Source organism: Caretta caretta, chromosome 5 (assembly GCF_965140235.1).
Source record: "Caretta caretta isolate rCarCar2 chromosome 5, rCarCar1.hap1, whole genome shotgun sequence".
NCBI lineage: Eukaryota > Metazoa > Chordata > Testudines > Cheloniidae > Caretta > Caretta caretta.
In genome coordinates this window covers 22,536,677-22,557,402 of record NC_134210.1, presented here as the reverse complement: position 1 = coordinate 22,557,402, position 20,726 = coordinate 22,536,677, and the positions used below count along the sequence as shown (strand labels likewise).

The 20,726-nt window shown below is 45.6% G+C and overlaps 1 long non-coding RNA gene across 2 annotated transcripts; it reads left to right on the top strand.

Moving 5' to 3' along the window:
* Positions 1–117: 117 nt before the first annotated feature.
* Positions 118–7,441, top strand: LOC125636733 (uncharacterized). 2 transcript variants are annotated; one of them, XR_007356699.2, is made up of 3 exons: positions 122–367; positions 3,213–3,342; positions 6,921–7,441. It is a non-coding gene; the product is annotated as an uncharacterized LOC125636733 (long non-coding RNA). The 2 variants fall into 2 exon arrangements; XR_012668377.1 differs by lacking the exon at positions 3,213–3,342 and having other exon boundaries at positions 118–357.
* Positions 7,442–20,726: the final 13,285 nt, after the last annotated feature.

The following is a 20,726-nucleotide window of genomic DNA, read 5'->3' as shown; positions in this document are numbered from 1 at the left end:
CCTCTTGGAGCAGGCAGCGTGTTGGGCAGCTGCGTGTCTGAGCGGCTGCCCCGTGGACACAGCTCATTGGCGGGGCTCGCGGATGTGGCGGGGGAGGCGGGAGGCGGCGCTGAGGGGCGTGGGGCGAAGCGGAGCGGAGCGGAGCAGAGCAGTGCGGGGCTGGTGGTGGGGAGGCCCCGCTCACTCCCCCCTCCCCTTAGTGGCAGGGGGACGAGGCGGCTTCGGAGCAGCGGGTGGGGCGTGGCTCAGTCACCGCCGCCCAGGTCCTGCCTGTGGGGGTCCCCGCCAGCGGGAATGCGGTGGAGCCGCCAGGCACGGTATCCTGCTTGGCCAGGCCAGTGCCCGGAGCAGGACGACGTAGGGCTTGGTAACCCGCTCCCGGGGGCGCGGTGGGGAGGCGCTACCCAAGGGGTAGCGGATGGGGTCGGGGGTGGAGGACCAGATTTCTGGACTTCAAAAGGCGGAGGTCCGGCCTTTTTGTACCTCAGAATTGGCAACCATGGTTGGGAATGGGGGCTGGAGGAGTGCGGGACTGGAGTCCTGTGGGGAAGGGAAGGGTGGGACTATTAGGGTCTAGGGGAACTTGGTGGCTGTTTGTACTGATCAGGGCAAACCCGCAATAGAAACTCTGCTGCCGTTTGTGTAAGCACTGCACATACAGGGCCCTCTTACCCTGGGGACAGAATGCTGCATCTCCTGCTACCCTCTCAGCCAAAGCTGTAAGCGCGCCTTTCTCCATAAAGTACTGAAACTAAAAAGTGGATTGCAATGAAAACGTACGCCATTTCTATGTGATATCACTTGCCGGACTCAGCCACAAATTTCTAGGTCAATAGAACAAACAATCCCACCCAAACTGTACAGCTTTTGTCCAAATGGATCCCACTTCAGGTGCTCATATGTATGAGATTGAAATCTTTTAAATAGCAGTGTCCACTGGACTGCGTTTGCACCATGCAGTCCTTGCACCATGCAGTCCTTGCACATCTTTTTCCTCCCCTCCCGTCCCCCACATAGTATAGGACAAGAAAGTGGATTAGAGATACTTGCAATAAGCCATAAATCCCATGTCTTTATTAAGACCATGATTGTTATTGTCTAGCTTCCATGTGAGTGGTATCGTCATTGTTGTGAAATAATTCTCTTTAACAGCAATGATGATACCACTCACAGTTACTATGTCCCCGCCAACAATCACAAGAAAAAAGAATCATCTGACACCACAGAGTGAATGAAACCACACTCTTGATCATTACATTGATTGCTTCTGAAAAAGAATTGATAGTGAAATCCTTAACAAACATCACATCCACCATGATTTCTCTTTCCACTGCAAAGAGGACAGCTATACAGTTCCTGAAATCACCATATAGTGTCAAACCAGCAGACAAAGGGGGCTCCACCATAGTCTCAACCATGATGAGTACATTAACTGACAACTCTGAGTCTATAAAGAACTCAAGACCCCACACTACAATTTACCCAGGAATTTAAGGATGTTATCAAATCCTTCCCCAAAGAACTCCAAGAGAAACTCTATAAACTCATTCATCCACGAACCCACCACAGAGACCTTCTACATGCTTCCCAAGATAAACAAAAGAGCCCAGGCATACCCGTCTTGTCTGCCCATGGCACTCTTAGTGAAGGAATATCGGGACTCATAGAAACCATCCTCAAACCACTCACCGCACAAAGGGCCAGTTTCCTCCAGGACACAATGAACTTACTCCACAACATTAACAACCTCCCTCAAAACACCATCCCTGCCACCGTGGATGTCACTTCCCTGTACACCAACATCGTTCATGATGATGGCATAGCTGTCTGCCTCAAATATTTACAGGACAATGGACAACCCTCAGATATTGACCCTAACCACATCACCAAACTCACCCATTTCATCCTCATAGCAATTTTATATTCAATAACACACACTTTGTCCAACTCATGGGAACAGCCAGGGATACTAGGATGGCTCCCCAATATGCCATCCTCTTCATGGGCCACCTCAAAGAACAATTTCTGGACAAATGCACCACAAAACCAATGATATACCTGAGATATATTGATTGATATTTTCATCGCCTGGACAGATGATTTAAAGTCCCTCAGATTTTCACCACAACTTCAACAGCCACCACCTGTCCATTAAACTCTCTCTGGAACTCTCACACTAGTATCAACTTCCTGAACACCATGATTAACTTCAACAATGGAATCCTGTAAACAACTACATACAAGAAACCCACAGATCATCACCTCTACTTTTGTAGATCCAGTTACCACATCAAACATGCCACAAGATGCCTCAGAATATGCTCCAAGGAAATAGTCTGCGATATGTACCTTAACACAGTTAAAACCACCTTCACCAAAAAAGGACATGCCACCAGAGAAGAAGATTGCACCATGAAATGGAACATCCAAATACCTGAAGAGAACCTGCTTCAATACAGAAATAAAACCCCCTCTGACTGCACACCTCTAGTTGTCATCACCACAGCACACTGGAACCCACATTGGGTATCATCAAACAACTACAACCCATATTCCAGGGGGACCCCATCCTGAAATAAATTTTTCCTAAACCCCTTCTTCTGGCCTCAAACAATCCTCAACCTCTCCAAGCTCATCATCAGGAGCAAGCTCCCCACAGATCAGGAGACACCAATTCAAAGCAGCACCAGACCCTCCTAGAACAACAGATGCAAAATCTGCAGACATATCTCCATTGCTACAATGATAACCACCCCTACAAGACACCTTTGAAGATCCATGGGTCATACACATATCTGTCACAACATGTGGTGTAATATCCACTGCAGTACATGCCCCAATAATAACTATGTGGGTGAAATCTGACAATTGCTACACTCTCAAATGAATTCATGCAGGAAATGATAAAAGACAAAAACACCCTATCGCCCGGGGGATGAGCACTTTTCACAGAGAAATCACTCTATATCTGACTTATCAGTCCTCATCCTCACAGGAAACCTGCATAACATTTTCAAAAGACAAGCCTGGGAGCTTAAATTTATAACTGCTAGACACTAAAAATCGTGGTCTTAATAAAGACACTGAATTTATAGCTTATTATAACAATATGTAACCCACTAATCCTCCGCCCCTTCTTGTTCTATAACTACACATGTGTTAACAGAGGTAACATCTTGAATGGCCTTCTTCAAGTGCTTAATCTGTTCCAGGTCCTGGGCCAGAACACCTGCCTCCTGCAGCCTCTATGAAATGTCCCAGTATGGGTGAACGTTTCTACTGCTCTGGCCAAAAAATCAAGGAGGATAAGAGTATTCCTCTCAGACACTGATAGTTACCAAGGTATGCTCAGCAGGCCAAGTGGCTGCTGTCAGAGCTGTGACCATTGTCACCTGTATTGATCTGTATAGATGTGGACAATGCAGCATGCTTCCACTGGTGAAAACAAGGGGACAGAGACCTTTATAGATTGGGTAAGGGTCAAAGAGAAAAGGATTCAGTAAGTTGTGGTTATGGGGGTGGAGGACTATTAATACTTGAGACCTGCCTCTTACCCACCATCTAAACTGCAAACTGACTGGTACAGGACTTGCCCTTTACTCACCTTGAGACATGCTTCAGGGGTTTACATATGGATAATGGCACAAGTTCACATATGGACATATTTACAATTGCTAGTGTAGACGTACCATTAGTGTATTAACCAAAACCCAGAGACTTCACACTGGTATTTACTGTATCTGCTAGATGTAAAACAGATTTGTACAGGATCACAAAGACTGCTCCTTCCCTAATCTTCCAGGAGCACACAGGAGGACCGGTGTATGTTGGGAGGACAGGGTTGGAGCAGGCTGCACTGATAAACAGATGTAGTAGTCACTCAATATTTTACAAGTGTTAATAAGCAAAGGGGACATAGGAGTAAACAAGGAGATGTGGGAGGACAAAGTCAAGACTCCAAGATTACCAGATTTAGGAAGCATACTTAAGATCTGAGTTAAGGAGAGGAATATACAACCATGGAAATGTTACTCTTAATGAGGGCTTTACCATTTGAAGCTGTAAAGGAATAAAGAATCCAAATCTGTCACTTCCTTTGTGAAGGCTGTCTGCAATTTTGTGAAACAGGTTTTCTTACTGTACTGTTTAGGCTTCAAAAGGGTTTTTCCTCCCTTCATTGGGAGGAAATCTGTTATTCATCTACTTGAAGAAGTGACAAAATAAAGATTAAAAATAGTGTTTGTGGCAACTTGATCAGGGAAAACAATCCATAGAAGAGAAGCTGACATATCATAGTGTCTGTGTTGAATGTGTTATCAAAATAGTTTGTAGCCTCAGCTTGTTTTTCATACATCTTCCAAGATATATGGAGTCTTTTTACAGAGTTTAGAGAGGGCACCGAGCAAAACAGATAGAAAAAAAGAGAAGAGTAAAAGGGAAAGTTAGGCAAAGATGTGGGATAAGTCCAGTGTCCAGACACTCCACTGGCATATTCTGTTCACAATATTGTGATGAATTGTTAATGAGAGGTTCATGAGTGATTCAGGTTTCTGAATTTCATCCATTACTGTATGAGTAGCTGCTTTTGATTTTAATTCTGCAGAATTTCTTGTAAAAGAAAGAATAATTTCTCATATATTCCTCTGTTTCCAATTAATTTCCTTATATTGAATCAGTTCTCAATTATTGCCTAACTGAATGGCTGTTAGACTTCCACAACAATGATTATTTAGAGCCCATTGGTTTATAAGCTGTAAGCCTTTTACAGTTGTTTTCGGTGCTAGCAAACTGATAATAGCTAAGGCCATGTCTACAGTACACAGTTTTGTTGACAAAAGTCAGCTCTCATCAACAAAACAGTGGAGGTGTACACACTGCAATGCTCATCCCACTGATTTAACTCTTCTGCTACGCCATTGTAATAAAACTACCTGGATAAGAGTCATAGAGCTTTTTGTGACAAAGTTAGAGTGACACAGTGTCCGTGTAGACACTGCGTTGCTTATGTCACCCTAAGTGGCCTCCAGGAGGTGTCCCACAATGTCCATCATGACCACTCTGGTCACCAATTTAAACTTTGCTGACCTACAGCCAGGTACACATGCATGTGCCCCTCCCCCTTTAAAGCCCCAGGAATTTTTGGAATTCCTCTTTCTGTTTGCTGAGCCTCCAGAGCTCACATCCTATGTCCAGTTGACAATGCCAGCTCCCACACAGCAAACATGTTCCTGCCTGGAGTACACCGGAGTTGTTGGATCTGCTGGGTCTGTGGAACTTTCTTACCTATCATGCCTTTCATGCCACTTCTACAAGCAACTGCACACCACCCTTGGTGGCAAGCACACCTCCACTGCCAAGAGCACCATAGATACTTTTGGGGGGAAGGAGGTAGCATCCAGTGGAGTGAACCTCAAGGACGAAGTGGTGGATGAGGAAGAGGCGCTGGAGGAGGATGGAGGACAAGCAACAGGGTCATCCATTGGCATGGCAAGCCAGGACCTCTTTTCAACTCTGGAGGGGTCTAGCCAGTCCCAGCAGTCCAACTCTGGTGCTCCTGATGCAGGAAAGGGGAGCTCCTGTAACTACTCATTGTGCTTTGATACTGCAGGGAGACATGAGATAGAGGTCTTTTTTCTCCCTCAGGGTAGAAGAGGGATAGAAATAACCAACATTAGCACTGTTTGCATCTACTTCTCATTCCCCTGTGCAGCTAGGCAGAGGGGGCCCTGTGGAAAAGTTTGTTGATGCATACAGGGATGTCTTGGGAATCATCCATAGAGATCTCTAGGAAACAGTCCTGGAAATACTTCACAATCCTCTGCTGAAGGTTCGTTGGGAGGGCTGCCTTGTTTCTTCCCCTGTCGTAGGAAACTTTGCCCCACCAATTGGCAGTTACTTCTGCAGGCACCAAAGCAGCACACAGGTTAGCAGCACACAGTCTGCAGCCACATGCATGCAGGTTATCCTCAAGAGTGAGATATCAGCTTTTCTCATCCCTGCCTGTTGAAAATGGGGCCAGTATTCAGAATAGGGTCCTGTTGCAGGTCAGGCCCACAGTCACGCCTACGCACCCCCAGGCTTGGGGCTGTGCGGCCTAGCGGCTGGAGTCCATGGCTGCCCCCAGGCTCGGGGCTGTGTGGCCTAGCGGCTGGAGTCCATGGCTTCCCCCAGGCTCGGGGCTGTGCGGCCTATCGGCTGGAGTCAGTCACTGTCAGAAGGGGCTGCCACCTCACGGGAGGCGGGGGCCAGGATAGGGGGACATGGGCCCTCCTTCTCCACCAGGTCCAAAGCCAGGGCTCTGTTGGTGGTGGGTTGCCTGCCACCAGCTCGGCAGGGATCTGGCCGAAACACGCAGCGCTAGCCTCTGGCTGTCCAACCAACTCCCCGTAAAGTCTCCCTGGGTTACTTCCTTCCCGCTTCTCTGCATCTCGTGGCTTCCTAGTTCTCTTGGTTCCTTCTCCCTCAGTTGCATCCAGCACCTAGGGGTTTAGGGTTGCTGTCAGCTGGCTGGCCTCCGCGTCATGGAGTGCCTGCAGCCCTTCAGCAGGGGCCAGCAGCACACCTTCTTCCCCTACAGCAGTCCACCCAGACTGAGCCGGGTGCTCCCTCTTATACTGGTGTTGCACTTTGAGCATACCCAGTAGGACCGTTCCTTCCTCATCCCACAGTGAGGGGTTAACCCCCGCAGTCCCAGTGCAGGGCATGCATGCTCCGTCACAGGTCCCTAGGCATTTGTAGTGATCCCCCTCTGAACAGCGTCAACCTTTTGTCCCATCTTGCCCCTTCCCCCTGGGCCAAACTCACAATGGTTAGGACTCTCGCTGAGCTGTGTGCCTGCCAAGAGAAAGTGAGAAAGTGGTGTGTGTAACTTGTATGAATCAAAGCTATGAGTGCAGTCACAATAGTTTCTCTTTCTTTAGCTTCTGTAGATTTGCCCTTAAGGGTCTCATCCTGCACACTGGCTGAACAGCTCTGTCTGACAAGGAGATGAACCAGGAGGAGTAAGGAAGACATGTTCAGGGAGGTGCTGCAATCATCTGATGCTGCTGATAGCGAGCAGAGAGCATGGAGAGAGGCTGTCAATGAAAAACTGAGAATGGATAGCCAGGAGAAGAAACAGGCAGGAGCGGAAGATACAGCTGATTGAGGACCAAACAGACATACTGAGGTCCCTGATTGTGCTGCAGATCCATGTTCGCCTCCCCTGCAGCCCATACAGAACTGCCTTCCATGCCCTCCCCACACACATTCCTCATGTGTTCCCAGGCTGTCACATTACCCCATGCACTCCAACCCTAGGGACATGTTTCATGATGACACCTGAACATACATCCTGTTGGAAGACCTCATTTCAAAGAGTGCTCTTCATTGTCATGTCCCTGGTAGGAAATAGAAATGTTTGTATAGCTGTATACATAAAAATGTATGTATAGAAAGAAAATGAATTTTTATTTGTCTCCTACATACAATGGTTGCTGCTGAAATTCATACACAGTGGCAATCTGTGCATTTGCAGAGTACAATTAACACAAACACAGCAATCATTACAGGGGTCATGCTACAATGCAAGACAGAAGTGCCTGCTCAGTGTATTACAGAAAGGCATATTACTGGGGCTCTTTGTCAAAATGTTCCTTCAAAACCTCCCTGATATGAAGGAGCTCCCTGTTGAAGCTCCCCAACAGCCCTGCTATCTGGCTGCTCAAAAGCAGCTGCCAGAGGATCCACTGTAATGCTCCACCCTTGCAGAAACGTCTCTCCCTTAGTTTCACAAATGTTATGCAGAGCACAGAAGGCTGCTATGACCATGGGAATATTTTCCTCATTGAGGTCTAACGTGGCAAAAAGGCAGCACCAGCAACCCTTTAATCTGCCAAAGGCACATTCAACAGTCATTCTGCACCTGCTGAACCTGTTGTTGAAGCGCTCCTTGCTGCAGTTAAGGTTTCTGGTGTGAGGCTTCATAAGCAATGGGAGCAAGGGGTAGGCTGGGTCTCCCAGGATCACAATTGACATAGAAAAGAAGTCCTTTCTGTTCATGTACTCAATTGCAAGGTGGTCTGGGGCCAAAATGGGGGGATATGCATGCCGTCAATCATCCTGCTGCAGTTAGGGAATCCCATTGCCACAAAGCCATCCGCTATTTCCTGCACATTGCCCAGAGTCACAGTCCTTTGCAGCAGGAGGTTAATGGCTCTGCACACTTGCATCACTGCAGCTGACACAGTAGACTTCCCAACTCCAAACTGATTCTTGACTGATCGGTAGCAGTCTGGAGTTGCCAGCTTTCACAAAGCAATCACCACTCCCTTCTCCACCATGAGGGCAGCTTTTATTTCAGTGTCCTTGTGCTGGAGGGCAGTGCCAATCTCCGCACACAGTTCCCAGAGGTGGATTTGTGCATCTGAAAGTTCTACAGCCACTTCTCGTCATCCCAAACCTGCATCATGATGTGATCCTATTACTGCTAGTTTCCCAAGCTCCATACCAATGGTCCACCATGTGCAGCTGCTCCATGAATGCCAATAGCAATCCAGAATTGTTTCTTTCCATGGCACACAGCAGGGCAGACACCATGGTGTCATTATCAGATTCACCGCTCATGAAATACTGCAAGATCAGCCACTCTGTGTTCATAACGCTCATCAGAAGATTGGAGAGCAGTTCAGGATCCATGCTTTCTGACTGAGATGGCAAGTGCACAGGTTACAGGGACTGTTGAAAATGTAGTCGGAATGATGGGACAGAGGAAACTGCATCATGGGATGGTGAGCCCGCCCCCATGAAGCACTACAATCCCTTCCCAGAGCACCCAGTGACAGATGGTGGTGAGTTGCACAGAGGAAGAGCTACCCACAGTGCACTGCTTTCTCTGTCGATGCAATAGCACCCACTCTGTACGCCAGAGGTGGGCAAACTACGGTCTGTGGGCCACATCTGGCCTGCAGGACCATCCTGCCTGGCCTTTGAACTCCCCGCCAGGGAGCCTAGCCCCCCAGCCCCTCCCCTGCTGTCCCCCATTCCCCACAGCCATGCCACCGCGTGGGCAGCACTTTGGGCAGTGGGGCTGCAAACTCCTTCAGGGCAGCGCAGCAGCATGTCTGGCTCTGGCCCGGCGGCATGGCTGCCAGACATGCTGCTCAGAGCAGCTTGGTAAGGGGGCCAGGGGCCAGGGCTGTTGGGTCCCGGGGGGCAGTCAGGGGACAGGGGGTGGTTGGATAGGTGTGGGAGTCCCGGGGGGCCTGTCAGGGGGTGGTTGGATGGGGCAGAGGTTCTGGGGTGGTGGTCAAGGGACGGGGAATGGAAGGGTTGGAAAGGCATGGGAGTCCCAGGGGCCTGGCAGGGGGCGGGGGTGTGGATAGGGGGCGAGGCAGTCAGGGACAGGGAGCGGGGGGGGTCCGAAGGGATGGGGGGTCCTGGGAGGGGGTAGTCAGGGGACAAGGAGCAGGGGGGTTGGATGTGTCGGAACTTCTGAGGGAGGCAGTCAGGGGGTGGGAAGTGGGAGGGGTCGGATAGGGGATGGGGCCAGACTTTTTGGGGAGGCACAGCCTTCCCTATCCGGCCCTCCATACAGTTTTGCAACCCCAATGTGGCCCTCAGGCCAAAAAGTTTGCCCACCTGTGATGTATGCATTCTGCCGTCACAAGGACCGTCGTGTGGACATGCAAAAGAGGTTTAATTACAGCGGTGAATGATCATCTATTTAACTGAAATCAACTTATCTTTGTAGTGTAGAAATAGCTGAAATCCTATTTCCTGACTGGCTGACTGTTCCCACCAATACATTTCCCCCCTTGCCCGATGTGGAAATGAGGATAAGACAACTACTAAAGTACCTGCACTCCACCCTGAGGCCCCACCTGCTCACCAGTTTCTCTCCACCCCCAGCCCCCTGATCAGCTGGCTGAGGGCTCCTCTCCACCCCCGGCCCCCAACCCCTGCCCACTGGGACTGTGGGTGCGAGGGAGGAATCCCTGCAGCAGGCACGACTGGACTCTCCACATATAGCCCTGCGAGCAGCCAGGGGGCACCCCATCCACACGAGCCTGGCCCCTCTGCAGCCTGGGAGCAGGCAGACACCTGCTCACTGCCCCCTCAGCTGATGAGGCAGTGGATCACATGACAGGCGAAATCCAACAAGGCAACATGGTTATGGCTGAGGGATAAACGGCAGCTCTCTGGTAGTCGGTGGACAGCCCCTGGCCACTGCCTGGGTAGCATATGTTAGCTCTGGCTTTGAAGGGGAGGGGAGGATCCCTCTGTGGGGATTCAGATCTGCCCCTCCTGGGAAGGGAAGGTGAGGTCCCTCCTAGCCCCTTTTCAGACTGACCAGCTGAGTTATAGCCTCCTTCAAGTCTGAGCCAGGTGTTTCAGGAGAGTGCCTATGATATTGGCCATGCACAGACATGAAAAGTCCCTGTGGTGTATCTTGTAAGAGCTTGGGGTGGTTCCTGTGTCTGTGGTCAAAATTGCCCTCTCCCCTGTTGTACTGGGGGTGGCCTTCTGCCCTGGCGGCTTCACTCCAGTGGTGCTTTGGGCAGCTAGAGTGTGTATGTAGCAGCACTTTTCCTGAGAGACTGATAGCCATTCAACTGTGTGTCATAGGCCCTATATTTGCTGTCAGATAAATGAGTTTCTTCAGTAACTCAATTGTTAAAGTCTTATGTTTTGGAGCAGGGCGGGTCTGAGTTCTACCCTGGCCATCACCATGAAATTCTGGTTTGCCCTGATATGTGGCATAGTAATAGCCTTGAATTTTCTAAGTGGCCCCCAGATTTGTGTGTATATAGTTATACGTAACCTTAACTGTACCAGAGCTTTGGCTCTGGCATAATAAATGTGTGTACATTTGAAATCCTGAAGGCTCAAAGGGTCTCTCTAAATATTACTTATTCACAGAAGAAGTCTATGCAAGATGGATATTAAGTACATTTTGAACATGCCTGCCTTGATAACAGTTAGTTTTAACTATTTCTGTAGTGCCCATCACAGTTATGCCAAGAATCATTTTTATCAGATGAAATACAGGGGCAAAGTCTCAAGTTGGAAAAAGAGAGAATTAAAGTTAATTAGATATTAAATGTCTCACTGAAATACCCAAGCAAAATGTGTCATTCAAGAAGGGGAAACTGTAAAATGGGTTAATCATTTGTACAGTATATCATATGATTTCCCTCAACTTAGGTGGATTAGTACCAATTACATTTAACGTTAACGAGAGCTCCATTAGGCTGCAGGAAGTGTGATGAATTGCACTTAGAAATAGATTTGTGCTGACTAGGCAATCTGATTATAGCTCAATTTTTATAACAAAATGAAACCATTTTACAGTTTTGGGTTTTTTTTAAAAAAATCCATTAAATGTATCAAAATCTCTGAAAAACAAGAAGAGGCAGCTCCGGAAATGTATTCATGAATCTTGTATGTTTAGATGAAAATCAACATCTTGTGAAGTTTCTCCGCCCCCCCCCAGTTAAGATAATTAGTTCCTTTTTTAAAGGCTCTCTCATACTGCTATTGATGTCAGTGGCAGACTCCAAAGTTGCATGAAAGAGTGTAGGTTGCAGGCAGGAAGATTAAAAGAACATCAATTTAAAATGGATGAAGTTTTCGACTACTATAATTACAAGCAACATTTAGGATTACAGCGCTTTCAAAATTAGCAGTGAGAAAAATATTTGTTTCAATTGTTTGGTTTACTCTGTATATTTGACAGTACATTGTGCATGGATAAAGCTGCTTTTTATGGCTTCCCCTGTATAGTCACAAAATGTACTCCACAGAGGATTAACATCAAAAAATGTTGACTAGAATACAAGTTAATGGTGTCCCTTTAAATATCTCTTTAGAAAAGGTGTTGTTTATTAATGAAAGGAAAGAGTTATCCTTTCAAAACTTTCAGCATAGTTGCAGCTTTAGGGCAAGGTTAATTAAGCCTCAATCTACACTACTTAATTGGGACAGAGGTGGTATTACATATTTTATGTATATGTGCCTCAGGGGTTAACTGAGGCACGGGGAAGTTCATGCTCTCACACTGGGATACAGTGGAAGAGTCAGAAATACATAGTTCAGGCTCTGAATGTGTATTGATCACTATACCATAGTTCCCTACAAAGTTTCTCTCCGCCCCCGATGCAGCAGTTCTCACCCTGAGGGTGCATGTACCCCAATTAGCACACAGCTACAGCCCAGCTGTGTGCTAAAGACCACCAGGGGTCAGGGGACCCCACCATCCAGCAGGGCTGGGTCAGGGTTGGGGCTGCCCGCCAGCCCCGTGGGGTCAGGCTGCCAAATTCCCGGCTCTGCGAGAGTCCAGGGGTGCCAGCCGGCCCTGTGCAGCGGGGGTCCAGCCCTACGCAGTAGGGGTCCGGGGCTGTCCACCAGCCCTGTGCGGCAGGGATCGGCATTGGGGCTGCTGCCCGGCTGCCCTATCACCCGACCCCATGACTGGGTCCAGGTTTGGGGCTGCTGCCAGGCCTCATACACTGAGGTCTGGGATCCATACCACCCGGCCCCATGCCCAGAGCTCTGCTCCTGGCCCCATTCTGTGGAGGGGTCTTTGGGTGGGAGGTGCTAGGCATAGGGGTAGGCCTGCCTCTGAGGGGAAGGGGCATGCTTGTACTACAGCGCCGGCTGGGTTGGGCAGAGTGGGGCCATCTCCACCACGCCGTGCCCCATTGCTCCCGGCCAGCCCATTGCTCCAGGGACTGACCCCATCCATTCCCCATTGCTTCCGGCCGGCCCATTGCTCTAGGGACTGACCCCCTCCATTCCCCTACGCCATGCCCCATTGCCCCCATAGGGGTCCACAAATATGTTTGACACCAGGTCCACAAAAGGTTAATCCAGCCCTGGATGCAATCTTATGCACAAGGAATACAATGTTCTACTTCTCTGAAAACAAGGGGACTCAGCAGCAGAAGTAGCAGTTTCTTAGCTTATAGCCCAAAGCCTCTTTAGCCAACAGAACCAAAAGCTCTCTTACTAGCTTTTTCCTAAGTCACACTGTGCTGACAGACTTTGCTTGGCTTTCTTGCTGTTTGCCTCTGTCTCTCTCAGTTCTTGTCTGTTCTCAGTTTCTGTGTATTCGCTCACACTCCCCTGTGGTCACAATACCCAGTGGAACCTCTGCCAAAATAGTGCTAATATCTAGGCAGATTCTAGTAGGCCTTGTTTTAGATGTGGCACCTTACTCATCTCTTATAACAATTTGAAATGAAGGGTGTGTTCTCACCTCAGTTTGAAAGAGATGTTAACATAGTAATAGTCAAACGTAAAAGAGACCCCCCCCAAAAAATATAATACATCGAAGCAAGAACTGAATATTGACAAAATGTACAAGTGTTTATATAGAAATGCTAGAAGTCTAAGTACTAAGATGAGTGAACTAGAGTGCCATTAAAATGAGGCTGTTGATGTAATAGGCATCATGGAAACTTGGTGGAATGAGGATAATCAATGGGAGGTGGTAGTACCAGGGTACAAAATATATAGAAATGACAGAGTACGTTGTGCTGGTCGGGGGAGTGACCTATGGATCAAAGAAAGCATAGAATCAAACATAGTAAAAATCTTAAATGAATCAAACTGTCCCACAGAATCTTTATGGGTAGAAATTCCATGCTTGAACCATTAGAGTAGAGCAGTAGGAGCATAGTACCGATGACCAAACCAAGATGGTGACAGTGATTGATTGTGAAATGCTCAGGGAGATTAGAGAGGCTACAAACACAGGAAACACAATAATAATGGGGGATTTCAACTATCCTCATATTGACATGTCATCTCAGGATGGGATGAAGAGATAACATTTCTATATATATTAAATGACAGCTTCTTGGATCAGCACGTCCTGGAATCCACAGGAGAAGAGGCAATTCTTGATTTAATCCTAAATGAAACACAGGATGTGGTCAAAAACATGACTATAACTTAACCGCTTGGTAAGAACAACCATAAATGTAATTAAATTTAACATCCCTGTAGGGGGAAATGCTAAAGAAACCCACCACAGTAGCATTTAACTTAAAAAAAGGGAACATCACAAAAATGAAGAAGCTAGTAAAATGGAAGTTAAAAGGAGCAGTCATAGAGGTGAAATACCTGCAAACATCATGGAAACTATTTAAAAACCATAATAGAGGCTCAAACTAAATGTACCCCCCAAATTTTAAAAAAATCCACCTACCCACCCAATAGTAAGAGGACAAAAAATGCCACCTTGGCTAAACAGCAAAGTAAAAGAGGTGGTTAAAGGCAAAAAGGCCTCTTTTAAAAATTGGAAGTCAAATCCAAGTGAGGAAAAGAGAGGAGCATAAACTCTGGCAAGTCAAGTGTAAGAACATAATAAGGCAAGCTAAGAAAGAATTTGAAGAGCAACAAGCTAAAGACACAAAAACTAACAAAGTAAATTGTTAAGTACATCAGAAGTAGGAAGCCTACCAAACCATCAGTGAGGCCACCGGCCAAAAAAAAGACAAGGCCGTTTCAGAGAAGCTAAATTAATTTTTTTTGCTTTGGTCATCACTACAGAGCATATGGGGAAATCCCCATACATGAGTCATTCTTTTTAGGGGACAAATTTGAGGAATTGTTCCAGATTGAGATATCAATAAAGGAGATTTTGGAACAAATTGATAAATTAAACACTAATAAATCACTAGGACCAGATAGTATTCACCCAAGAGTTCTGAAGGAACTCAGATGTGAAACTGCAGAACTACTAACTGTGGTATGTAATCTATTGCTTAAATCAGCCTGTTTTTCAGATCATTAATATAACACCTATTTTTAAAAAGACTCCAGAGGCAATCCTGGCAATTACAGGACTGTAAACCAAACTTCAGTAGCAGGCAAACTGGTTGAAACTATACTAAAGAACAAAATGATCAGATACATAGATGAACGCAATATGTTGGAGAAGAGTCAACACAGCTTTTGTAAAGGGAAATCATGCCTATTAGAATTCTTTGAGGGGGTCAACAAGCATGTGGACAAGGATGATCCAGTGCATACTGTGTACTTAGACTTTCAGAAAGCTTTTGACAAGGTCTCTGACTAAAAGCTCTTAAGCAAACTAAGCAGCCATGGGATAAGATGGAAGGTCCTCTCATAGATCAGTAACTGGTTAAAAGATAGGAAACAAAGGGTAGGAATAAGTGGTCAGTTTTCACAATGGAAAGTGGTAAAGACCGGGGTCCCACAAGGATCTGCACTGGGACCCGTGTTGTTCAACATATTCATACAGGTTTTGGAAAAAGGGGTAAACTGCAAGGTGGCAAAATTTGCAGATGATAACAAAAATTGCTCGGGATAGTTAAGTCCAAAGCTCACTGCAAAGAGCTACAAAGCAATCTTGAGAACTGGGTGACTGGGCAACAAAATGGCAAATGAAATGCAGTATCGGTAAGCGCAAAGTAATGCACATTGGAAAAAATAATGCCAACTATACATACAAAATATTGGATTCTAAATTAGCTGTTACCACTCAAAAAAGAGTGGTAACAGCTAATTTAGAATCGTGGATAGTTTTCTGAAAACATCTGCTCAATATGCAGCAGCACTCAAAAAAGCTAATAATGTTAGGAACCATTAGAAAGGGGATAGATAATAATAATAAAAATCATAATGCCACTATATAAACCCCTGGTACACCCACACCTTGAATACTGTGTGCCATTCTGGTTGCCCCATCTCAAAAAAGATATATATGAATTGGAAAAGGTATAGAGAAGGGCATCAAACATGATTAGGGGTATGGAACAGCTTCCATATTAGGAGAGATTAAAAAGACTCTTAGTTTTCATCTTGGAAAAAGAGAAAACTAAGTGGGAATCTGATAGAGGTCTATGTAATCATGAATGGTGTGGAGAAAGTGAAAAAGAAAGTATTATTTATGCTTTCTCATAACATGAGAACAATGGGTCACCCGATGAAATTCAGCAGGTTTAAAACCAACATAAGGAAGTACTTTGTCACACAACATACAGTCAACATATGGAACTCATTGCCAGGGGACATTGTAAAGGCCAAAAGTATAACTGGGCTCAAAAAAGAATTAGGTAACTTAAACCTATATAAATTCTATAGGTCCATCAATGGCTAATACCCAAGACATTTAGGGATACAACCATGCTCCGGGTGTCCCTAAGCATCTCACTTCCAGATGCTGGGAGTGGACAACGGGATGGATCACTCAATAATTGCCCTGTTCTGTTCATTCCGTGTGAAGCATCTGGCACTGGCCATTGTCACAGACAGGATGCTGGGCTAGGTGGACCATTGTTCTGACCCACTATGGCCATTCTTATGTTCTTAACAAGGTTCCACTCAGCTCATAATATTTATCTGAAAAAAAGGCGACCATGGATAGAGTGTTGCAATGTACTGTATGACGCTGAATGCAGTACCTGAATAGATCATTTAGATCGCTATCACTGACCATTATTATTCATATGAAATTTTTTAATTTACCAAGTCAGAAAACATGAAAATGTTCCTTATGTGAGACACAGTAGGCCACTTCCCCTTACATGTTGGTCAGGAATACACAGCCTTGTTTTAAGAAAAGAATTTTGAAGAGGAAGTGATAGTGGCTTGGAGGAAGTAAATGACAAACAGTGTGAGAAGCATAACTAAAGGGCAACTCCCTTCAGGGGTTCAAGGGAGGAAAATAAAGAAAAGGCTCAAACAGGGTGAGCTACTGAGCTGGCAGGTCAGAGAGATGAAGCAAAGAAAGTCTGTACAGAATTTTGAGAAATTGGAGGGTAACTTTGAATTGGAGACAGAGAAGGATTGAGTCAGCTGCTTAGTTTAGCCTCACAAAGGTGTAGTGTGTGTTCTCTTTTGGGATTCAAAACACACACTTAACTCTGAGACCAGGTTTTCGGTAGTGTATTGCCAGATCACCAGCTGCAAGTTAGAGTGCTAGAGTCCTTTTCCAAAATTACATTTGCTTACGTGTGACAGACTGAGAATATCCTGAAAAACCTTATGGGATTAAGGTAAAGTTTACTGAATTAAATTAAACCTTGTTGAATTAGCATTAATACTTTTGGAGTGGCATTGTATTAACAATGCAAATGTTTATGTACTATGCTGAGATTATATGAAATTTCTTTAGCAGGAAGACAAGATTAATGCAATCCCTGGAAGGTATTAGGAACTTTAGAGATCTTTTTGGAACAATGTGTGCAAAGTGGATTTCCTAGAAAGTACCTTGGGGTTAGGAGAATGCAAATTTTACCCTTTGAAGGCAACCTTTTGAAGATATGCCCCGGGGAGGGGAGGGGAGGGGGCAGAGAGAGAGAGAGAGAGAGAGACCAGGTATGTACTAATTACCTGCTTCTGGAAACTCCAGATCAAAGACTCCTGAAATATATAAAGAGTTATGAATGTGCTTGTTCTAAGCTGCAGCTGTAAACTGATAACCAAAAGGACTCACCTTTCGTGAGGGGCGGGGTGGGGGGGAGGAGAGATTTGAAGGACTTCTCCTGCCAGAATCCATGTTAGGATTCAGGTTAATTCTGGTAAACTTATTAGCATGCTGGGGGGCATGGATCAGTATTCATGTCATGCTCCCTGTCAGTACCCAGCCCGGGCCGGGAAAGCGAATGATCCAACCAGTGGACCAAATCCAGTGATGAATCCTGGTCATGTGCAACTTGAAGAACATTGCGCATATGCTAAGAAGATTAGCATGCATATAGGTCCTTTAATTGTTTTTAATGTGTTTTCTCTGTAACACTGTTTACCTTAAGAATAAAGTGCAGAGGAAGTGCTGTGTGGTACCGTATAACTGTAGCACTTACACCTGTTAACCATCTCTGCAGAGAAAGCAATCAGATGTCCTAGGGCAACCGGTTTGTGCTGGGAAATATGTAGTGAAGACAAGGAACTGTGCAGGCTGGAAGAAGGGAGAGGGATGCTGTCCACGAGAGGCAATAGCTGGGGAGCTGGAAGCCTGAGGGTGGGTGCCCTTGCTGGCCCAATGAGGGGATATACAGGTTTAGTTGCCCTCAACTGTGACATTATGTTATTTTCAGCAAATCAAAATGACCATGTTATGAAAGTTTTTTCTACCTGTCACAAAAGGTACGACGAAGCTCTCAGGTTTCTGTCTGTGGGTTTATTATTTACTGTCTAGGGGCTCATGTTTTTGCATTGTTAAAGGTTACATGTATTTTGAGCAGGGACACATTCACTAGTTATTAGACTTCAATATTTGTACAGTAGATCTTTCTCAGCACCACAGCTGACAAATTATGCTGTGTGGTTTTTTTTTTTAATACACTAAATTATAGCTTCTGCTATTCAGTCCTTCTTGGCATGTAGTGGTCTTTGTACACATCCAGGCATTATTGCTTTCTATAAATCAAATAAAGCAATATTTGTAGTAGGGCTATTCGCTTTCAAGAAAGCTGTTCAAGTTCTATTAGCTACCAGCTTGCCTGTAAGATAAAAAGTGTAGGTTAGTAGAGAGAGATATACAAATGCCATTTACAGCCTTTTGGCAGCAAAGCAAAGAAAAACAACATTCAAAATCACTGATTTCTCCACCAAGCATCCTTCAAATGCATTGTGAACAATTCTGCTTTAAAGTCACTCTACAGCCCTTCATAGCAGCCAGTAATGTACATAGCACAGTCCACAGGATACAGCTTTTACTAACAATACACTATGTTCTTGGTCTCACAAGTCCTTGGAGAGCCAGGTTTCAAATGTAAGCAGACATTATACCTGGGTGCAAATAAGGTTAAATAGTAGGTATAGTCCTCCACCCTGAATAGAAGTTGCACCTACACTCTCAGAGGAGCAGAGTTAAAAGGGGTGAGGAGTGAATGTGTCAGAGAATAGATATATTTTAGGAGAGAGGGACTTAAGTGTGATCCTTAGAATACAAACAGAGGAAAATTTTTATGATCTTCCCGCCTAGCCCTTGCTTTGTCTAGTAGAAAGAAGGAACTAGGTGGCTGCACAGCAGCACTCATTAACACAGGATCAGGTCTCCCTGTCTTCTAGTCCATCACTTTTACCTTAAGAACATAAGAATATAAGAATGGCCATACTGGGTCAGACCAAAGGTCCATCCAGCCCAGTATCCTGTCTACTGCCAGTGGCCAATGCCAGGTTCGCTCCCTCTGGGGCACCTAACAGGAACCTTATGCAGGTTCATGCAACACTGCACCCCTGAGTCATTCAGGAACAAGTCCCTCATGACCCCAAAAGCAGAGTCAGATTTAGCATTCACGTTTACAGGCCCACAACCTCCTACTCCAAAAGACACCAGACTTCTGTACACCATTAGCATGCCATGGTGCACAGAGCTGACCTAAGGATTTGGGGATGGGTTAGCCCGATGATTCTTTGGGAAACATCCCAGACTCAACTTATTCCTTCTACATAAAATGGTATGTTGGGTGGGGAAGATATTAAGGGCTCCCCACTTCAGCCTCATTTTGCAGACGTGAAGCCTAGTCTGTTCCTTTGAGGTCTAGTGACTGAGTAGTATCGTTTTACATTCATTAACTTTTAACAGCTGTATCTTAGCCACATCCACTGATGTCCAACGTGGAATGTCCATTGATGTGTCAAGGGGAGTTTTGTACAAAAACATAGGCTAGAATTTGCCTCTAGCTGTAGACCTACATGTTCAAAAAAGTGACTAGTTATTTTGGAGGCCTCAATTTTTTGATGCCCAACAGGAGACATCTTAAAGGGGTCCAAGCCTCAGGAAGTGCTGAGCACCTGCCCTCTGAAAAATCAGGCCCTTTTAAGGTCTCCAGCTGGGCACCCAAAAATTGAGCTATTGAAAATGACTAGTCACTTTTGAAAATGTAGGCCATAGTGGTTGGGATTTTTAATTGGCCTTTCTGGGACAGCACTGTCTGGTTTAAGTCTTCCAAGAGATCATAGAATCATAGGGTTGGAAGGGACCTCAGGAGGTCATCTAGTCCAACCCCCTGCTCAAAGCAGGACCAAACCCCAATTTTTGCCCCAGATCCCTAAATGGCCCCCTCAAGGATTGAACTCTCAACGATGGGTTTAGTAGGCCAATGCTCAAACCACTGAGCTATCCCTCCCCCAGATATCGCTGTCTCTTTCAGAGGCTTGTCCCTCAATCACTGAATACTGAAATACTGACATTCCCCCGTAGGCCACGATTTATTTAGTACTTACAGTATATGCTGCCATTCGGCATACTTTATTGCCATGGTGCGTCATTTCAGTTTTATGCTGCATTCAGATTTACCTACCTTCCATCTGAATAAACTTCCTTTCTTTGCCTTCAGGATGTTAAACACTAGGTGGACAGCAACATTTTTGCAATTTAAAGCATCTAATTGAAAATTCCTTTGTAACTAGTATTTGAGGACTCACTACTGCCTTGAATCAGGTACTTGTTTTCACCCCTTAATTTTGATGGGGTCACCATTCCTTCACAATTTAAGTGCTCTCTTTGAGTCTCATTTATCTTTCAAAACTTGCATTAATCTGATAGAGGGCTCGAAAAGCCAACATGTTATCATTTAGAGAGCAGTCCTCACTCCCTGAATTGTTTGAGCTTCTGTGTCAGAGGCTCTGCTTTTTTGTGTACAGCTAGCTAAATTTTGCAATTCCCTTAGCACAAACCTGCTCTAATTCTAGTTTTGAGATTGCATCATGTTCTGACTACTGCTGTTAGAGATTTTACTCATTTACTCATTTACCACCTGTTCAGATAT